This window comes from Ambystoma mexicanum, chromosome 4p (assembly GCF_040938575.1).
Source record: "Ambystoma mexicanum isolate Mex_15411 chromosome 4p, UKY_AmexF1_1, whole genome shotgun sequence".
NCBI lineage: Eukaryota > Metazoa > Chordata > Amphibia > Caudata > Ambystomatidae > Ambystoma > Ambystoma mexicanum.
In genome coordinates, this window is record NC_090927.1 from 844,534,034 (window position 1) to 844,549,016 (window position 14,983).

At 47.2% G+C, this 14,983-nt stretch overlaps 34 non-coding genes and 16 pseudogenes across 34 annotated transcripts; all 50 read right to left on the bottom strand.

Moving 5' to 3' along the window:
* Window positions 1–47: 47 nt before the first annotated feature.
* On the bottom strand, window positions 48–166 carry LOC138453874 (5S ribosomal RNA). The gene has a single exon (XR_011260576.1). It is a non-coding gene; the product is annotated as a 5S ribosomal RNA (ribosomal RNA).
* A 106-nt stretch (window positions 167–272) lies between these two features.
* LOC138462179 (5S ribosomal RNA) lies at window positions 273–391 on the bottom strand. Its single transcript, XR_011264782.1, has one exon. It is a non-coding gene; the product is annotated as a 5S ribosomal RNA (ribosomal RNA).
* A 106-nt stretch (window positions 392–497) lies between these two features.
* Window positions 498–616, bottom strand: LOC138455778 (5S ribosomal RNA). The gene has a single exon (XR_011262031.1). It is a non-coding gene; the product is annotated as a 5S ribosomal RNA (ribosomal RNA).
* Window positions 617–722: 106 nt separating this feature from the next.
* On the bottom strand, window positions 723–841 carry LOC138461483 (5S ribosomal RNA). Its single transcript, XR_011264098.1, has one exon. It is a non-coding gene; the product is annotated as a 5S ribosomal RNA (ribosomal RNA).
* Window positions 842–1,304: 463 nt separating this feature from the next.
* On the bottom strand, window positions 1,305–1,413 carry LOC138457109 (5S ribosomal RNA; annotated as a pseudogene).
* A 107-nt stretch (window positions 1,414–1,520) lies between these two features.
* Window positions 1,521–1,639, bottom strand: LOC138463010 (5S ribosomal RNA). Its single transcript, XR_011265597.1, has one exon. It is a non-coding gene; the product is annotated as a 5S ribosomal RNA (ribosomal RNA).
* A 106-nt stretch (window positions 1,640–1,745) lies between these two features.
* LOC138455790 (5S ribosomal RNA) lies at window positions 1,746–1,864 on the bottom strand. The gene has a single exon (XR_011262032.1). It is a non-coding gene; the product is annotated as a 5S ribosomal RNA (ribosomal RNA).
* Window positions 1,865–1,970: 106 nt separating this feature from the next.
* LOC138455801 (5S ribosomal RNA) lies at window positions 1,971–2,089 on the bottom strand. The gene has a single exon (XR_011262033.1). It is a non-coding gene; the product is annotated as a 5S ribosomal RNA (ribosomal RNA).
* A 106-nt stretch (window positions 2,090–2,195) lies between these two features.
* On the bottom strand, window positions 2,196–2,314 carry LOC138454085 (5S ribosomal RNA). The gene has a single exon (XR_011260778.1). It is a non-coding gene; the product is annotated as a 5S ribosomal RNA (ribosomal RNA).
* Window positions 2,315–2,767: 453 nt separating this feature from the next.
* On the bottom strand, window positions 2,768–2,876 carry LOC138457110 (5S ribosomal RNA; annotated as a pseudogene).
* Window positions 2,877–2,982: 106 nt separating this feature from the next.
* Window positions 2,983–3,101, bottom strand: LOC138462180 (5S ribosomal RNA). Its single transcript, XR_011264784.1, has one exon. It is a non-coding gene; the product is annotated as a 5S ribosomal RNA (ribosomal RNA).
* Window positions 3,102–3,207: 106 nt separating this feature from the next.
* LOC138464283 (5S ribosomal RNA) lies at window positions 3,208–3,326 on the bottom strand. The gene has a single exon (XR_011266864.1). It is a non-coding gene; the product is annotated as a 5S ribosomal RNA (ribosomal RNA).
* A 106-nt stretch (window positions 3,327–3,432) lies between these two features.
* LOC138460966 (5S ribosomal RNA) lies at window positions 3,433–3,551 on the bottom strand. Its single transcript, XR_011263616.1, has one exon. It is a non-coding gene; the product is annotated as a 5S ribosomal RNA (ribosomal RNA).
* Window positions 3,552–4,013: 462 nt separating this feature from the next.
* LOC138458404 (5S ribosomal RNA) lies at window positions 4,014–4,122 on the bottom strand (annotated as a pseudogene).
* A 106-nt stretch (window positions 4,123–4,228) lies between these two features.
* Window positions 4,229–4,347, bottom strand: LOC138462617 (5S ribosomal RNA). The gene has a single exon (XR_011265211.1). It is a non-coding gene; the product is annotated as a 5S ribosomal RNA (ribosomal RNA).
* Window positions 4,348–4,453: 106 nt separating this feature from the next.
* LOC138454304 (5S ribosomal RNA) lies at window positions 4,454–4,572 on the bottom strand. Its single transcript, XR_011260988.1, has one exon. It is a non-coding gene; the product is annotated as a 5S ribosomal RNA (ribosomal RNA).
* A 463-nt stretch (window positions 4,573–5,035) lies between these two features.
* LOC138457111 (5S ribosomal RNA) lies at window positions 5,036–5,144 on the bottom strand (annotated as a pseudogene).
* Window positions 5,145–5,250: 106 nt separating this feature from the next.
* LOC138457972 (5S ribosomal RNA) lies at window positions 5,251–5,359 on the bottom strand (annotated as a pseudogene).
* A 106-nt stretch (window positions 5,360–5,465) lies between these two features.
* Window positions 5,466–5,584, bottom strand: LOC138462447 (5S ribosomal RNA). Its single transcript, XR_011265043.1, has one exon. It is a non-coding gene; the product is annotated as a 5S ribosomal RNA (ribosomal RNA).
* Window positions 5,585–5,690: 106 nt separating this feature from the next.
* LOC138462181 (5S ribosomal RNA) lies at window positions 5,691–5,809 on the bottom strand. The gene has a single exon (XR_011264785.1). It is a non-coding gene; the product is annotated as a 5S ribosomal RNA (ribosomal RNA).
* A 106-nt stretch (window positions 5,810–5,915) lies between these two features.
* On the bottom strand, window positions 5,916–6,034 carry LOC138455813 (5S ribosomal RNA). The gene has a single exon (XR_011262034.1). It is a non-coding gene; the product is annotated as a 5S ribosomal RNA (ribosomal RNA).
* Window positions 6,035–6,140: 106 nt separating this feature from the next.
* LOC138453958 (5S ribosomal RNA) lies at window positions 6,141–6,259 on the bottom strand. Its single transcript, XR_011260656.1, has one exon. It is a non-coding gene; the product is annotated as a 5S ribosomal RNA (ribosomal RNA).
* Window positions 6,260–6,722: 463 nt separating this feature from the next.
* On the bottom strand, window positions 6,723–6,831 carry LOC138458726 (5S ribosomal RNA; annotated as a pseudogene).
* A 107-nt stretch (window positions 6,832–6,938) lies between these two features.
* LOC138461116 (5S ribosomal RNA) lies at window positions 6,939–7,057 on the bottom strand. The gene has a single exon (XR_011263753.1). It is a non-coding gene; the product is annotated as a 5S ribosomal RNA (ribosomal RNA).
* A 106-nt stretch (window positions 7,058–7,163) lies between these two features.
* On the bottom strand, window positions 7,164–7,282 carry LOC138462509 (5S ribosomal RNA). Its single transcript, XR_011265104.1, has one exon. It is a non-coding gene; the product is annotated as a 5S ribosomal RNA (ribosomal RNA).
* Window positions 7,283–7,388: 106 nt separating this feature from the next.
* Window positions 7,389–7,507, bottom strand: LOC138463652 (5S ribosomal RNA). Its single transcript, XR_011266239.1, has one exon. It is a non-coding gene; the product is annotated as a 5S ribosomal RNA (ribosomal RNA).
* Window positions 7,508–7,970: 463 nt separating this feature from the next.
* LOC138457112 (5S ribosomal RNA) lies at window positions 7,971–8,079 on the bottom strand (annotated as a pseudogene).
* A 106-nt stretch (window positions 8,080–8,185) lies between these two features.
* Window positions 8,186–8,294, bottom strand: LOC138457975 (5S ribosomal RNA; annotated as a pseudogene).
* A 106-nt stretch (window positions 8,295–8,400) lies between these two features.
* LOC138460972 (5S ribosomal RNA) lies at window positions 8,401–8,519 on the bottom strand. Its single transcript, XR_011263622.1, has one exon. It is a non-coding gene; the product is annotated as a 5S ribosomal RNA (ribosomal RNA).
* Window positions 8,520–8,625: 106 nt separating this feature from the next.
* LOC138455824 (5S ribosomal RNA) lies at window positions 8,626–8,744 on the bottom strand. The gene has a single exon (XR_011262035.1). It is a non-coding gene; the product is annotated as a 5S ribosomal RNA (ribosomal RNA).
* A 106-nt stretch (window positions 8,745–8,850) lies between these two features.
* LOC138461484 (5S ribosomal RNA) lies at window positions 8,851–8,969 on the bottom strand. Its single transcript, XR_011264099.1, has one exon. It is a non-coding gene; the product is annotated as a 5S ribosomal RNA (ribosomal RNA).
* A 463-nt stretch (window positions 8,970–9,432) lies between these two features.
* LOC138458053 (5S ribosomal RNA) lies at window positions 9,433–9,541 on the bottom strand (annotated as a pseudogene).
* Window positions 9,542–9,648: 107 nt separating this feature from the next.
* On the bottom strand, window positions 9,649–9,767 carry LOC138455466 (5S ribosomal RNA; annotated as a pseudogene).
* Window positions 9,768–9,873: 106 nt separating this feature from the next.
* On the bottom strand, window positions 9,874–9,992 carry LOC138455835 (5S ribosomal RNA). The gene has a single exon (XR_011262036.1). It is a non-coding gene; the product is annotated as a 5S ribosomal RNA (ribosomal RNA).
* A 106-nt stretch (window positions 9,993–10,098) lies between these two features.
* LOC138455846 (5S ribosomal RNA) lies at window positions 10,099–10,217 on the bottom strand. The gene has a single exon (XR_011262037.1). It is a non-coding gene; the product is annotated as a 5S ribosomal RNA (ribosomal RNA).
* A 106-nt stretch (window positions 10,218–10,323) lies between these two features.
* On the bottom strand, window positions 10,324–10,442 carry LOC138462885 (5S ribosomal RNA). Its single transcript, XR_011265472.1, has one exon. It is a non-coding gene; the product is annotated as a 5S ribosomal RNA (ribosomal RNA).
* A 463-nt stretch (window positions 10,443–10,905) lies between these two features.
* Window positions 10,906–11,014, bottom strand: LOC138457113 (5S ribosomal RNA; annotated as a pseudogene).
* A 106-nt stretch (window positions 11,015–11,120) lies between these two features.
* On the bottom strand, window positions 11,121–11,239 carry LOC138454976 (5S ribosomal RNA). The gene has a single exon (XR_011261627.1). It is a non-coding gene; the product is annotated as a 5S ribosomal RNA (ribosomal RNA).
* Window positions 11,240–11,345: 106 nt separating this feature from the next.
* LOC138455436 (5S ribosomal RNA) lies at window positions 11,346–11,464 on the bottom strand (annotated as a pseudogene).
* A 462-nt stretch (window positions 11,465–11,926) lies between these two features.
* On the bottom strand, window positions 11,927–12,034 carry LOC138459112 (5S ribosomal RNA; annotated as a pseudogene).
* Window positions 12,035–12,140: 106 nt separating this feature from the next.
* LOC138458216 (5S ribosomal RNA) lies at window positions 12,141–12,249 on the bottom strand (annotated as a pseudogene).
* A 106-nt stretch (window positions 12,250–12,355) lies between these two features.
* Window positions 12,356–12,474, bottom strand: LOC138454088 (5S ribosomal RNA). Its single transcript, XR_011260781.1, has one exon. It is a non-coding gene; the product is annotated as a 5S ribosomal RNA (ribosomal RNA).
* A 106-nt stretch (window positions 12,475–12,580) lies between these two features.
* LOC138455858 (5S ribosomal RNA) lies at window positions 12,581–12,699 on the bottom strand. Its single transcript, XR_011262038.1, has one exon. It is a non-coding gene; the product is annotated as a 5S ribosomal RNA (ribosomal RNA).
* Window positions 12,700–12,805: 106 nt separating this feature from the next.
* On the bottom strand, window positions 12,806–12,924 carry LOC138461485 (5S ribosomal RNA). Its single transcript, XR_011264101.1, has one exon. It is a non-coding gene; the product is annotated as a 5S ribosomal RNA (ribosomal RNA).
* Window positions 12,925–13,387: 463 nt separating this feature from the next.
* On the bottom strand, window positions 13,388–13,496 carry LOC138457114 (5S ribosomal RNA; annotated as a pseudogene).
* A 107-nt stretch (window positions 13,497–13,603) lies between these two features.
* LOC138462182 (5S ribosomal RNA) lies at window positions 13,604–13,722 on the bottom strand. The gene has a single exon (XR_011264786.1). It is a non-coding gene; the product is annotated as a 5S ribosomal RNA (ribosomal RNA).
* A 106-nt stretch (window positions 13,723–13,828) lies between these two features.
* On the bottom strand, window positions 13,829–13,947 carry LOC138455870 (5S ribosomal RNA). The gene has a single exon (XR_011262040.1). It is a non-coding gene; the product is annotated as a 5S ribosomal RNA (ribosomal RNA).
* Window positions 13,948–14,053: 106 nt separating this feature from the next.
* On the bottom strand, window positions 14,054–14,172 carry LOC138463654 (5S ribosomal RNA). The gene has a single exon (XR_011266240.1). It is a non-coding gene; the product is annotated as a 5S ribosomal RNA (ribosomal RNA).
* Window positions 14,173–14,635: 463 nt separating this feature from the next.
* Window positions 14,636–14,744, bottom strand: LOC138457117 (5S ribosomal RNA; annotated as a pseudogene).
* A 97-nt stretch (window positions 14,745–14,841) lies between these two features.
* LOC138461681 (5S ribosomal RNA) lies at window positions 14,842–14,960 on the bottom strand. Its single transcript, XR_011264288.1, has one exon. It is a non-coding gene; the product is annotated as a 5S ribosomal RNA (ribosomal RNA).
* Window positions 14,961–14,983: the final 23 nt, after the last annotated feature.

Below are 14,983 nucleotides of genomic sequence, written 5' to 3' on the forward strand. Positions count from 1 at the left end.
AAAGGTAATTGTGAAATGGCTCACTTCCTGAACTTGGAGCACAAAAAAGCCTACAGCACCTGATATTCCCAGGTGGTCTCCCATCCAGGTACTAACTAGGCCTGACACTGCTTAGCTTCCGAGATCAGACGAGATCGGGCGCAATCAGTGTGGTGTGGCCGTAGGCTCTGGGCCTAGTGAGTTTTGTACTTTTAAGCATCTAGTCAGCTAGACCTTGCAGTTTTCAAAGGCAATTGAGAAATGGCTCACTTCCTGAACTTGGAGCACAAAAAAGCCTACAGCACCTGGTATTCCCAGGCGGTCTCCCATCCAGGTACTAACGAGGCCCGACACTGCTTAGCTTCCGAGATCAGACGAGATCGGGCGCATTCAGTGTGGTGTGGCCGTAGGCTCTGGGCCTTGTGAGTTTTGTACTTTTAAGCATCTAGTCGGCTAGACCTTGCAGTTTTGAAAGGCAATTGAGAAATGGCTCACTTCCTGAACTTGGAGTACAAAAAAGCCTACAGCACCTGGTATTCCCAGGCGGTCTCCCATCCAGGTACTAACTAGGCCCGACACTGCTTAGCTTCTGAGATCAGACGAGATCAGGCGCATTCAGTGTGGTGTGGCCGTAGGCTCTGGGCCTAGTGAGTTTTGTACTTTTAAGCATCTAGTCGGCTAGACCTTGCAGTTTTAAAAGGCAATTGAGAAAGGGCTCACTTCCTGAACTTGGAGCACAAAAAAGCCTACAGCACCTGGTATTCCCAGGCGGTCTCCCATCCAGGTACTAACTAGGCCTGACACTGCTTAACTTCCGAGATCAGACGAGATCGGGTGCATTCAGTGTGGTGTGGCCGTAGGCTCTAGGAATGCTAAGAATATTACTCTTATGCATTTGCATTTAGTAAGCTAAGCCATGCAGCCACTTGCAACATGATACCACGCTCATCGCTCGATCAGGCTCGATCAGGCGAGATATATAAGACTGGTGGGCCCATTCAGGACTCCTATGTCTGGTAGGATAACTTTAATTCATCCATCCTGTGTCTGTTGCAGGGAGGTGGAGAGAACAATCAACACAATAATGGGTTTCTTTCATGCCTCTTGAAGGACTCAATATTCTCTGTACTGCATTACATGTGAAAGTCGATTTATTACCCATGAACACACTACCTGTATGCTAATTCTATGTAAAAAGGTAGCTCCAGCCCTCATGAGTTTGTCCAACATTTCCGCTATAAAACGGGATACAATTATTTTGGAAACATACCAAATTTGAAAAATAATTGAGAAGTTGCGCAATTACTAATCATGGAGCACAAAAAAGCCTACAGCACCTGGTATTCCCAGGCAGTCTCCCATCCAGGTACTAACTAGGCCCGACCCTGCTTAGCTTCCGAGATCGGGCGCATTCAGTGTGGTGTGGCCGTAGGCGCTGGGCCTAGTGAATTTTGTACTTTTAAGCATCTAGTCGGCTAGACCTTGCAGTTTTGAAAGGCAATTGTGAAATGGCTCACTTCCTGAACTTGGAGCACAAAAAAAGCCTACAGCACCTGGTATTCCCAGGCGGTCTCCCATCCAGGTACTAACGAGGCCCGACACTGCTTAGCTTCCGAGATCAGACGAGATCGGGCGCAATCAGTGTGGTGTGGCCGTAGGCTCTGGGCCTTGTGAGTTTTGTACTTTTAAGCATCTAGTCGGCTAGACCTTGCAGTTTTGAAAGGCAATTGAGAAATGGCTCACTTCCTGAACTTGGAGTACAAAAAAGCCTACAGCACCTGGTATTCCCAGGCGGTCTCCCATCCAGGTACTAACTAGGCCCGACACTGCTTAGCTTCTGAGATCAGACGAGATCAGGCGCATTCAGTGTGGTGTGGCCGTAGGCTCTGGGCCTTGTGAGTTTTGTACTTTTAAGCATCTAGTCGGCTAGACCTTGCAGTTTTGAAAGGCAATTGAGAAATGGCTCACTTCCTGAACTTGGAGTACAAAAAAGCCTACAGCACCTGGTATTCCCAGGCGGTCTCCCATCCAGGTACTAACTAGGCCCGACACTGCTTAGCTTCTGAGATCAGACGAGATCAGGCGCATTCAGTGTGGTGTGGCCGTAGGCTCTGGGCCTAGGAAGTTTTGTACTTTTAAGCATCTAGTCGGCTAGACCTTGCAGTTTTAAAAGGCAATTGAGAAAGGGCTCACTTCCTGAACTTGGAGCACAAAAAAGCCTACAGCACCTGGTATTCCCAGGCGGTCTCCCATCCAGGTACTAACTAGGCCTGACACTGCTTCACTTCCGAGATCAGACAAGATCGGGTGCATTCAGTGTGGTGTGGCCGTAGGCTCTAGGAATGCTAAGAATATTACTCTTATGCATTTGCATTTAGTAAGCTAAGCCATGCAGCCACTTGCAACATGATACCACGCTCATCGCTCGATCAGGCGAGATATATAAGACTGGTGGGCCCATTCAGGACTCCTATGTCTGGTAGGATAACTTTAATTCATCCATCCTGTGTCTGTTGCAGGGAGGTGGAGAGAACAATCAACACAATAATGGGTTTCTTTCATGCCTCTTGAAGGACTCAATATTCTCTGTACTGCATTACATGTGAAAGTCGATTTATTACCCATGAACACACTACCTGTATGCTAATTCTATGTAAAAAGGTAGCTCCAGCCCTCATGATGTTGTCCAACATTTCCGCTATAAAACGGGATACAATTATTTTGGAAACATACCAAATTTGAAAAATAATTGAGAAGTTGCGCAATTACTAATCATGGAGCACAAAAAAGCCTACAGCACCTGGTATTCCCAGGCAGTCTCCCATCCAGGTACTAACTAGGCCCGACCCTGCTTAGCTTCCGAGATCGGGCGCATTCAGTGTGGTGTGGCCGTAGGCTCTGGGCCTAGTGAGTTTTGTACTTTTAAGCATCTAGTCGGCTAGACCTTGCAGTTTTGAAAGGCAATTGTGAAATGGCTCACTTCCTGAACTTGGAGCACAAAAAAGCCTACAGCACCTGGTATTCCCAGGCGGTCTCCCATCCAGGTACTAACGAGGCCCGACACTGCTTAGCTTCCGAGATCAGACGAGATCGGGCGCATTCAGTGTGGTGTGGCCGTAGGCTCTGGGCCTTGTGAGTTTTGTACTTTTAAGCATCTAGTCGGCTAGACCTTGCAGTTTTGAAAGGCAATTGAGAAATGGCTCACTTCCTGAACTTGGAGTACAAAAAAGCCTACAGCACCTGGTATTCCCAGGCGGTCTCCCATCCAGGTACTAACTAGGCCCAACACTGCTTAGCTTCTGAGATCAGACGAGATCAGGCGCATTCAGTGTGGTGTACCCGTAGGCTCTGGGCCTAGTGAGTTTTGTACTTTTAAGCATCTAGTCGGCTAGACCTTGCAGTTTTGAAAGGCAATTGAGAAAGGGCTCACTTCCTGAACTTGGAGCACAAAAAAGCCTACAGCACCTGGTATTCCCAGGCGGTCTCCCATCCAGGTACTAACTAGGCCTAACACTGCTTAACTTCTGAGATCAGACGAGATCAGGTGCATTCAGTGTGGTGTGGCCGTAGGCTCTAGGAATGCTAAGAATATTACTCTTATGCATTTGCATTTAGTAAGCTAAGCCATGCAGCCACTTGCAACATGATACCACGCTCATCGCTCGATCAGGCTCGATCAGGCGAGATATATAAGACTGGTGGGCCCATTCAGGACTCCTATGTCTGGTAGGATAACTTTAATTCATCCATCCTGTGTCTGTTGCAGGGAGGTGGAGAGAACAATCAACACAATAATGGTTTTCTTTCATGCCTCTTGAAGGACTCAATATTCTCTGTACTGCATTACATGTGAAAGTCGATTTATTACCATGAACACACTACCTGTATGCTAATTCTATGTTAAAAGGTAGCTCCAGCCCTCATGATGTTGTCCAACATTTCCGCTATAAAACGGGATACAATTATTTTGGAAACATACCAAATTTGAAAAATAATTGAGAAGTTGCGCAATTACTAATCATGGAGCACAAAAAAGCCTACAGCACCTGGTATTCCCAGGCAGTCTCCCATCCAGGTACTAACTAGGCCTGACCCTGCTTAGCTTCCGAGATCGGGCGCATTCAGTGTGGTGTGGCCGTAGGCTCTGGGCCTAGTGAGTTTTGTACTTTTAAGCATCTAGTCGGCTAGACCTTGCAGTTTTGAAAGGCAATTGTGAAATGGCTCACTTCCTGAACTTGGAGCACAAAAAAGCCTACAGCACCTGGTATTCCCAGGTGGTCTCCCATCCAGGTACTAACTAGGCCCAACACTGCTTAGCTTCTGAGATCAGACAAGATCAGGCGCATTCAGTGTGGTGTGGCCGTAGGCTCTGGGCCTAGTGAGTTTTGTACTTTTAAGCATCTAGTCGGCTAGACCATGCAGTTTTAAAAGGCAATTGAGAAAGGGCTCACTTCCTGAACTTGGAGCACAAAAAAGCCTACAGCACCTGGTATTCCCAGGCGGTCTCCCATCCAGGTACTAACTAGGCCTGACACTGCTTAACTTCCAAGATCAGACGAGATCGGGTGCATTCAGTGTGGTGTGGCCGTAGTCTCTAGGAATGCTAAGAATATTACTCTTATGCATTTGCATTTAGTAAGCTAAGCCATGCAGCCACTTGCAACATGATACCACGCTCATCGCTCGATCAGGCTCGATCAGGCGAGATATATAAGACTGGTGGGCCCATTCAGGACTCCTATGTCTGGTAGGATAACTTTAATTCATCCATCCTGTGTCTGTTGCAGGGAGGTGGAGAGAACAATCAACACAATAATGGTTTTCTTTCATGCCTCTTGAAGGACTCAATATTCTCTGTACTGCATTACATGTGAAAGTCGATTTATTACCCATGAACACACTACCTGTATGCTAATTCTATGTAAAAAGGTAGCTCCAGCCCTCATGATGTTGTCCAACATTTCCGCTATAAAACGGTATACAATTATTTTGGAAACATACCAAATTTGAAAAATAATTGAGAAGTTGCGCAATTACTAATCATGGAGCACAAAAAAGCCTACAGCACCTGGTATTCCCAGGCAGTCTCCCATCCAGGTACTAACTAGGCCCGACCCTGCTTAGCTTCCGAGATCGGGCGCATTCAGTGTGGTGTGGCCGTAGGCTCTGGGCCTAGTGAGTTTTGTACTTTTAAGCATCTAGTCGGCTAGACCTTGCAGTTTTGAAAGGCAATTGTGAAATGGCTCACTTCCTGAACTTGGAGCACAAAAAAGCCTACAGCACCTGGTATTCCCAGGCGGTCTCCCATCCAGGTACTAACGAGGCCCGACACTGCTTAGCTTCCGAGATCAGACGCATTCAGTGTGGTGTGGCCGTAGGCTCTGGGCCTTGTGAGTTTTGTACTTTTAAGCATCTAGTCGGCTAGACCTTGCAGTTTTGAAAGGCAATTGTGAAATGGCTCACTTCCTGAACTTGGAGCACAAAAAAGCCTACAGCACCTGATATTCCCAGGTGGTCTCCCATCCAGGTACTAACTAGGCCCGACACTGCTTAGCTTCCGAGATCAGACGAGATCGGGCGCAATCAGTGTGGTGTGGCCGTAGGCTCTGGGCCTAGTGAGTTTTGTACTTTTAAGCATCTAGTCAGCTAGACCTTGCAGTTTTCAAAGGCAATTGAGAAATGGCTCACTTCCTGAACTTGGAGCACAAAAAAGCCTACAGCACCTGGTATTCCCAGGCGGTCTCCCATCCAGGTACTAACGAGGCCCGACACTGCTTAGCTTCCGAGATCAGACGAGATCGGGCGCATTCAGTGTGGTGTGGCCGTAGGCTCTGGGCCTTGTGAGTTTTGTACTTTTAAGCATCTAGTCGGCTAGACCTTGCAGTTTTGAAAGGCAATTGAGAAATGGCTCACTTCCTGAACTTGGAGTACAAAAAAGCCTACAGCACCTGGTATTCCCAGGCGGTCTCCCATCCAGGTACTAACTAGGCCCGACACTGCTTAGCTTCTGAGATCAGACGAGATCAGGCGCATTCAGTGTGGTGTGGCCGTAGGCTCTGGGCCTAGTGAGTTTTGTACTTTTAAGCATCTAGTCGGCTAGACCTTGCAGTTTTAAAAGGCAATTGAGAAAGGGCTCACTTCCTGAACTTGGAGCACAAAAAAGCCTACAGCACCTGGTATTCCCAGGCAGTCTCCCATCCAGGTACTAACTAGGCCTGACACTGCTTAACTTCCGAGATCAGACGAGATCAGGTGCATTCAGTGTGGTGTGGCCGTAGGCTCTAGGAATGCTAAGAATATTACTCTTATGCATTTGCATTTAGTAAGCTAAGCCATGCAGCCACTTGCAACATGATACCACGCTCATCGCTCGATCAGGCTCGATCAGGCGAGATATATAAGACTGGTGGGCCCATTCAGGACTCCTATGTCTGGTAGGATAACTTTAATTCATCCATCCTGTGTCTGTTGCAGGGAGGTGGAGAGAACAATCAACACAATAATGGGTTTCTTTCATGCCTCTTGAAGGACTCAATATTCTCTGTACTGCATTACATGTGAAAGTCGATTTATTACCCATGAACACACTACCTGTATGCTAATTCTATGTAAAAAGGTAGCTCCAGCCCTCATGATGTTGTCCAACATTTCCGCTATAAAACGGGATACAATTATTTTGGAAACATACCAAATTTGAAAAATAATTGAGAAGTTGCGCAATTACTAATCATGGAGCACAAAAAAGCCTACAGCACCTGGTATTCCCAGGCAGTCTCCCATCCAGGTACTAACTAGGCCCGACCCTGCTTAGCTTCCGAGATCGGGCGCATTCAGTGTGGTGTGGGCGTAGGCGCTGGGCCTAGTGAGTTTTGTACTTTTAAGCATCTAGTCGGCTAGACCTTGCAGTTTTGAAAGGCAATTATGAAATGGCTCACTTCCTGAACTTGGAGCACAAAAAAAGCCTACAGCACCTGGTATTCCCAGGCGGTCTCCCATCCAGGTACTAACAAGGCCCGACACTGCTTAGCTTCCGAGATCAGACGAGATCGGGCGCATTCAGTGTGGTGTGGCCGTAGGCTCTGGGCCTTGTGAGTTTTGTACTTTTAAGCATCTAGTCGGCTAGACCTTGCAGTTTTGAAAGGCAATTGAGAAATGGCTCACTTCCTGAACTTGGAGTACAAAAAAGCCTACAGCACCTGGTATTCCCAGGCGGTCTCCCATCCAGGTACTAACTAGGCCCGACACTGCTTAGCTTCTGAGATCAGACGAGATCAGGCGCATTCAGTGTGGTGTGGCCGTTGGCTCTGGGCCTAGTGAGTTTTGTACTTTTAAGCATCTAGTCGGCTAGACCTTGCAGTTTTAAAAGGCAATTGAGAAAGGGCTCACTTCCTGAACTTGGAGCACAAAAAAGCCTACAGCACCTGGTATTCCCAGGCGGTCTCCCATCCAGGTACTAACTAGGCCTGACACTGCTTAACTTCCAAGATCAGACGAGATCGGGTGCATTCAGTGTGGTGTGGCCGTAGGCTCTAGGAATGCTAAGAATATTACTCTTATGCATTTGCATTTAGTAAGCTAAGCCATGCAGCCACTTGCAACATGATACCACGCTCATCGCTCGATCAGGCTCGATCAGGCGAGATATATAAGACTGGTGGGCCCATTCAGGACTCCTATGTCTGGTAGGATAACTTTAATTCATCCATCCTGTGTCTGTTGCAGGGAGGTGGAGAGAACAATCAACACAATAATGGTTTTCTTTCATGCCTCTTGAAGGACTCAATATTCTCTGTACTGCATTACATGTGAAAGTCGATTTATTACCCATGAACACACTACCTGTATGCTAATTCTATGTAAAAAGGTAGCTCCAGCCCTCATGATGTTGTCCAACATTTCCGCTATAAAACGGGATACAATTATTTTGGAAACATACCAAATTTGAAAAATAATTGAGAAGTTGCGCAATTACTAATCATGGAGCACAAAAAAGCCTACAGCACCTGGTATTCCCAGGCAGTCTCCCATCCAGGTACTAACTAGGCCCGACCCTGCTTAGCTTCCGAGATCGGGCGCATTCAGTGTGGTGTGGCCGTAGGCTCTGGGCCTAGTGAGTTTTGTACTTTTAAGCATCTAGTCGGCTAGACCTTGCAGTTTTGAAAGGCAATTGTGAAATGGCTCACTTCCTGAACTTGGAGCACAAAAAAGCCTACAGCACCTGGTATTCCCAGGCGGTCTCCCATCCAGGTACTAACGAGGCCCGACACTGCTTAGCTTCCGAGATCAGACGCATTCAGTGTGGTGTGGCCGTAGGCTCTGGGCCTTGTGAGTTTTGTACTTTTAAGCATCTAGTCGGCTAGACCTTGCAGTTTTGAAAGGCAATTGTGAAATGGCTCACTTCCTGAACTTGGAGCACAAAAAAGCCTACAGCACCTGATATTCCCAGGTGGTCTCCCATCCAGGTACTAACTAGGCCCGACACTGCTTAGCTTCCGAGATCAGACGAGATCGGGCGCATTCAGTGTGGTGTGGCCGTAGGCTCTGGGCCTTGTGAGTTTTGTACTTTTAAGCATCTAGTCGGCTAGACCTTGCAGTTTTGAAAGGCAATTGAGAAATGGCTCACTTCCTGAACTTGGAGTACAAAAAAGCCTACAGCACCTGGTATTCCCAGGCGGTCTCCCATCCAGGTACTAACTAGGCCCGACACTGCTTAGCTTCTGAGATCAGACGAGATCAGGCGCATTCAGTGTGGTGTGGCCGTAGGCTCTGGGCCTAGTGAGTTTTGTACTTTTAAGCATCTAGTCGGCTAGACCTTGCAGTTTTAAAAGGCAATTGAGAAAGGGCTCACTTCCTGAACTTGGAGCACAAAAAAGCCTACAGCACCTGGTATTCCCAGGCGGTCTCCCATCCAGGTACTAACTAGGCCTGACACTGCTTAACTTCCGAGATCAGACGAGATCGGGTGCATTCAGTGTGGTGTGGCCGTAGGCTTCAGGAATGCTAAGAATATTACTCTTATGCATTTGCATTTAGTAAGCTAAGCCATGCAGCCACTTGCAACATGATACCACGCTCATCGCTCGATCAGGCTCGATCAGGCGAGATATATAAGACTGGTGGGCCCATTCAGGACTCCTATGTCTGGTAGGATAACTTTAATTCATCCATCCTGTGTCTGTTGCAGGGAGTTGGAGAGAACAATCAACACAATAATGGGTTTCTTTCATGCCTCTTGAAGGACTCAATATTCTCTGTACTGCATTACATGTGAAAGTCGATTTATTACCCATGAACACACTACCTGTATGCTAATTCTATGTAAAAAGGTAGCTCCAGCCCTCATGATGTTGTCCAACATTTCCGCTATAAAACGGGATACAATTATTTTGGAAACATACCAAATTTGAAAAATAATTGAGAAGTTGCGCAATTACTAATCATGGAGCACAAAAAAGCCTACAGCACCTGGTATTCCCAGGCAGTCTCCCATCCAGGTACTAACTAGGCCCGACCCTGCTTAGCTTCCGAGATCAGGCGCATTCAGTGTGGTGTGGCCGTAGGCGCTGGGCCTAGTGAGTTTTGTACTTTTAAGCATCTAGTCGGCTAGACCTTGCAGTTTTGAAAGGCAATTGTGAAATGGCTCACTTCCTGAACTTGGAGCACAAAAAAAGCCTACACCACCTGGTATTCCCAGGCGGTCTCCCATCCAGGTACTAACGAGGCCCGACACTGCTTAGCTTCTGAGATCAGACGAGATCGGGCGCAATCAGTGTGGTGTGGCCGTAGGCTCTGGGCCTTGTGAGTTTTGTACTTTTAAGCATCTAGTCGGCTAGACCTTGCAGTTTTGAAAGGCAATTGAGAAATGGCTCACTTCCTGAACTTGGAGTACAAAAAAGCCTACAGCACCTGGTATTCCCAGGCGGTCTCCCATCCAGGTACTAACTAGGCCCGACACTGCTTAGCTTCTGAGATCAGACGAGATCAGGCGCATTCAGTGTGGTGTGGCCGTAGGCTCTGGGCCTTGTGAGTTTTGTACTTTTAAGCATCTAGTCGGCTAGACCTTGCAGTTTTGAAAGGCAATTGAGAAATGGCTCACTTCCTGAACTTGGAGTACAAAAAAGCCTACAGCACCTGGTATTCCCAGGCGGTCTCCCATCCAGGTACTAACTAGGCCCGACACTGCTTAGCTTCTGAGATCAGACGAGATCAGGCGCATTCAGTGTGGTGTGGCCGTAGGCTCTGGGCCTAGGAAGTTTTGTACTTTTAAGCATCTAGTCGGCTAGACCTTGCAGTTTTAAAAGGCAATTGAGAAAGGGCTCACTTCCTGAACTTGGAGCACAAAAAAGCCTACAGCACCTGGTATTCCCAGGCGGTCTCCCATCCAGGTACTAACTAGGCCTGACACTGCTTCACTTCCGAGATCAGACGAGATCGGGTGCATTCAGTGTGGTGTGGCCGTAGGCTCTAGGAATGCTAAGAATATTACTCTTATGCATTTGCATTTAGTAAGCTAAGCCATGCAGCCACTTGCAACATGATACCACGCTCATCGCTCGATCAGGCTCGATCAGGCGAGATATATAAGACTGGTGGGCCCATTCAGGACTCCTATGTCTGGTAGGATAACTTTAATTCATCCATCCTGTGTCTGTTGCAGGGAGGTGGAGAGAACAATCAACACAATAATGGGTTTCTTTCATGCCTCTTGAAGGACTCAATATTCTCTGTACTGCATTACATGTGAAAGTCGATTTATTACCCATGAACACACTACCTGTATGCTAATTCTATGTAAAAAGGTAGCTCCAGCCCTCATGATGTTGTCCAACATTTCCGCTATAAAACGGGATACAATTATTTTGGAAACATACCAAATTTGAAAAATAATTGAGAAGTTGCGCAATTACTAATCATGGAGCACAAAAAAGCCTACAGCACCTGGTATTCCCAGGCAGTCTCCCATCCAGGTACTAACTAGGCCCGACCCTGCTTAGCTTCCGAGATCGGGCGCATTCAGTGTGGTGTGGCCGTAGGCTCTGGGCCTAGTGAGTTTTGTACTTTTAAGCATCTAGTCGGCTAGACCTTGCAGTTTTGAAAGGCAATTGTGAAATGGCTCACTTCCTGAACTTGGAGCACAAAAAAGCCTACAGCACCTGGTATTCCCAGGTGGTCTCCCATCCAGGTACTAACTAGGCCCAACACTGCTTAGCTTCTGAGATCAGACAAGATGAGGCGCATTCAGTGTGGTGTGGCCGTAGGCTCTGGGCCTAGTGAGTTTTGTACTTTTAAGCATCTAGTCGGCTAGACCGTGCAGTTTTAAAAGGCAATTGAGAAAGGGCTCACTTCCTGAACTTGGAGCACAAAAAAGCCTACAGCACCTGGTATTCCCAGGCGGTCTCCCATCCAGGTACTAACTAGGCCTGACACTGCTCAACTTCCAAGATCAGACGAGATCGGGTGCATTCAGTGTGGTGTGGCCGTAGTCTCTAGGAATGCTAAGAATATTACTCTTATGCATTTGCATTTAGTAAGCTAAGCCATGCAGCCACTTACAACATGATACCACGCTCATCGCTCGATCAGGCTCGATCAGGCGAGATATATAAGACTGGTGGGCCCATTCAGGACTCCTATGTCTGGTAGGATAACTTTAATTCATCCATCCTGTGTCTGTTGCAGGGAGGTGGAGAGAACAATCAACACAATAATGGGTTTCTTTCATGCCTCTTGAAGGACTCAATATTCTCTGTACTGCATTACATGTGAAAGTCGATTTATTACCCATGAACACATACCTGTATGCTAATTCTATGTAAAAAGGTAGCTCCAGCCCTCATGATGTTGTCCAACATTTCCGCTATAAAACGGGATACAATTATTTTGGAAACATACCAAATTTGAAAAATAATTGAGAAGTTGCGCAATTACTAATCATGGAGCACAAAAAAGCCTACAGCACCTGGTATCCCAGGCAGTCTCCCATCCAGGTACTAACTAGGCCCGACCCTGCTTAGCTTCCGAGATCGGGCGCATTCAGTGTGGTGTGGCCGTAGGCTCTGGGCCTAGTGAGTTTTGTACTTTTAAGCATCTAGTCGGCTAGACCTTGCAGTTTTGAAAGGCAATTGTGAAATGGCTCACTTCCTGAACTTGGAGCACAAAAAAGCCTACAGCACCTGGTATTCCCAGGCGGTCTCCCATCCAGGTACTAACGAGGCCCGACACTGCTTAGCTTCCGAGATCAGAGGCATTCAGTGTGGTGTGGCCGTAGGCTCTGGGCCTAGTGAGTTTTGTACTTTTAAGCATCTAGTCAGCTAGACCTTGCAGTTTTCAAAGGCAATTGAGAAATGGCTCACTTCCTGAACTTGGAGCACAAAAAAGCCTACAGCACCTGGTATTCCCAGGCAGTCTCCCATCCAGGTACTAACGAGGCCCGACACTGCTTAGCTTCCGAGATCAGACGAGATCGGGCACATTCAGTGTGGTGTGGCCGTAGGCTCTGGGCCTTGTGAGTTTTGTACTTTTAAGCATCTAGTCGGCTAGACCTTGCAGTTTTGAAAGGCAATTGAGAAATGGCTCACTTCCTGAACTTGGAGTACAAAAAAGCCTACAGCACCTGGTATTCCCAGGCGGTCTCCCATCCAGGTACTAACTAGGCCCGACACTGCTTAGCTTCTGAGATCAGACGAGATCAGGCGCATTCAGTGTGGTGTGGCCGTAGGCTCTGGGCCTAGTGAGTTTTGTACTTTTAAGCATCTAGTCGGCTAGACCTTGCAGTTTTAAAAGGCAATTGAGAAAGGGCTCACTTCCTGAACTTGGAGCACAAAAAAGCCTACAGCACCTGGTATTCCCAGGCGGTCTCCCATCCAGGTACTAACTAGGCCTGACACTGCTTAACTTCCGAGATCAGACGAGATCGGGTGCATTCAGTGTGGTGTGGCCGTAGGCTCTAGGAATGCTAAGAATATTACTCTTATGCATTTGCATTTAGTAAGCTAAGCCATGCAGCCACTTGCAACATGATACCACGCTCATCGCTCGATCAGGCTCGATCAGCCGAGATATATAAGACTGGTGGGCCCATTCAGGACTCCTATGTCTGGTAGGATAACTTTAATTCATCCATCCTGTGTCTGTTGCAGGGAGGTGGAGAGAACAATCAACACAATAATGGGTTTCTTTCATGCCTCTTGAAGGACTCAATATTCTCTGTACTGCATTACATGTGAAAGTCGATTTATTACCCATGAACACACTACCTGTATGCTAATTCTATGTAAAAAGGTAGCTCCAGCCCTCATGATGTTGTCCAACATTTCCGCTATAAAACGGGATACAATTATTTTGGAAACATACCAAATTTGAAAAATAATTGAGAAGTTGCGCAATTACTAATCATGGAGCACAAAAAAGCCTACAGCACCTGGTATTCCCAGGCAGTCTCCCATCCAGGTACTAACTAGGCCCGACCCTGCTTAGCTTCCGAGATCGGGCGCATTCAGTGTGGTGTGGCCGTAGGCGCTGGGCCTAGTGAGTTTTGTACTTTTAAGCATCTAGTCGGCTAGACCTTGCAGTTTTGAAAGGCAATTGTGAAATGGCTCACTTCCTGAACTTGGAGCACAAAAAAAGCCTACAGCACCTGGTATTCCCAGGCGGTCTCCCATCCAGGTACTAACGAGGCCCGACACTGCTTAGCTTCCGAGATCAGACGAGATCGGGCGCATTCAGTGTGGTGTGGCCGTAGGCTCTGGGCCTTGTGAGTTTTGTACTTTTAAGCATCTAGTCGGCTAGACCTTGCAGTTTTGAAAGGCAATTGAGAAATGGCTCACTTCCTGAACTTGGAGTACAAAAAAGCCTACAGCACCTGGTATTCCCAGGCGGTCTCCCATCCAGGTACTAACTAGGCCCGACACTGCTTAGCTTCTGAGATCAGACGAGATCAGGCGCATTCAGTGTGGTGTGGCCGTAGGCTCTGGGCCTAGTGAGTTTTGTACTTTTAAGCATCTAGTCGGCTAGACCTTGCAGTTTTAAAAGGCAATTGAGAAAGGGCTCACTTCCTGAACTTGGAGCACAAAAAAGCCTACAGCACCTGGTATTCCCAGGCGGTCTCCCATCCAGGTACTAACTAGGCCTGACACTGCTTAACTTCCAAGATCAGACGAGATCGGGTGCATTCAGTGTGGTGTGGCCGTAGGCTCTAGGAATGCTAAGAATATTACTCTTATGCATTTGCATTTAGTAAGCTAAGCCATGCAGCCACTTGCAACATGATACCACGCTCATCGCTCGATCAGGCTCGATCAGGCGAGATATATAAGACTGGTGGGCCCATTCAGGACTCCTATGTCTGGTAGGATAACTTTAATTCATCCATCCTGTGTCTGTTGCAGGGAGGTGGAGAGAACAATCAACACAATAATGGTTTTCTTTCATGCCTCTTGAAGGACTCAATATTCTCTGTACTGCATTACATGTGAAAGTCGATTTATTACCCATGAACACACTACCTGTATGCTAATTCTATGTAAAAAGGTAGCTCCAGCCCTCATGATGTTGTCCAACATTTCCGCTATAAAACGGGATACAATTATTTTGGAAACATACCAAATTTGAAAAATAATTGAGAAGTTGCGCAATTACTAATCATGGAGCACAAAAAAGCCTACAGCACCTGGTATTCCCAGGCAGTCTCCCATCCAGGTACTAACTAGGCCCGACCCTGCTTAGCTTCCGAGATCGGGCGCATTCAGTGTGGTGTGGCCGTAGGCTCTAGGCCTAGTGAGTTTTGTACTTTTAAGCACTAGACCTTGCAGTTTTGAAAGGCAATTGTGAAATGGCTCACTTCCTGAACTTGGAGCACAAAAAAGCCTACAGCACCTGGTATTCCCAGGTGGTCTCCCATCAAGGTACTAACTAGGCCCGACACTGCTTAGCTTCCGAGATCAGACGAGATCGGGCGCAATCAGTGTGGTGTGGCCGTAGGCTCAGGGCCTAGTGAGTTTTGTAC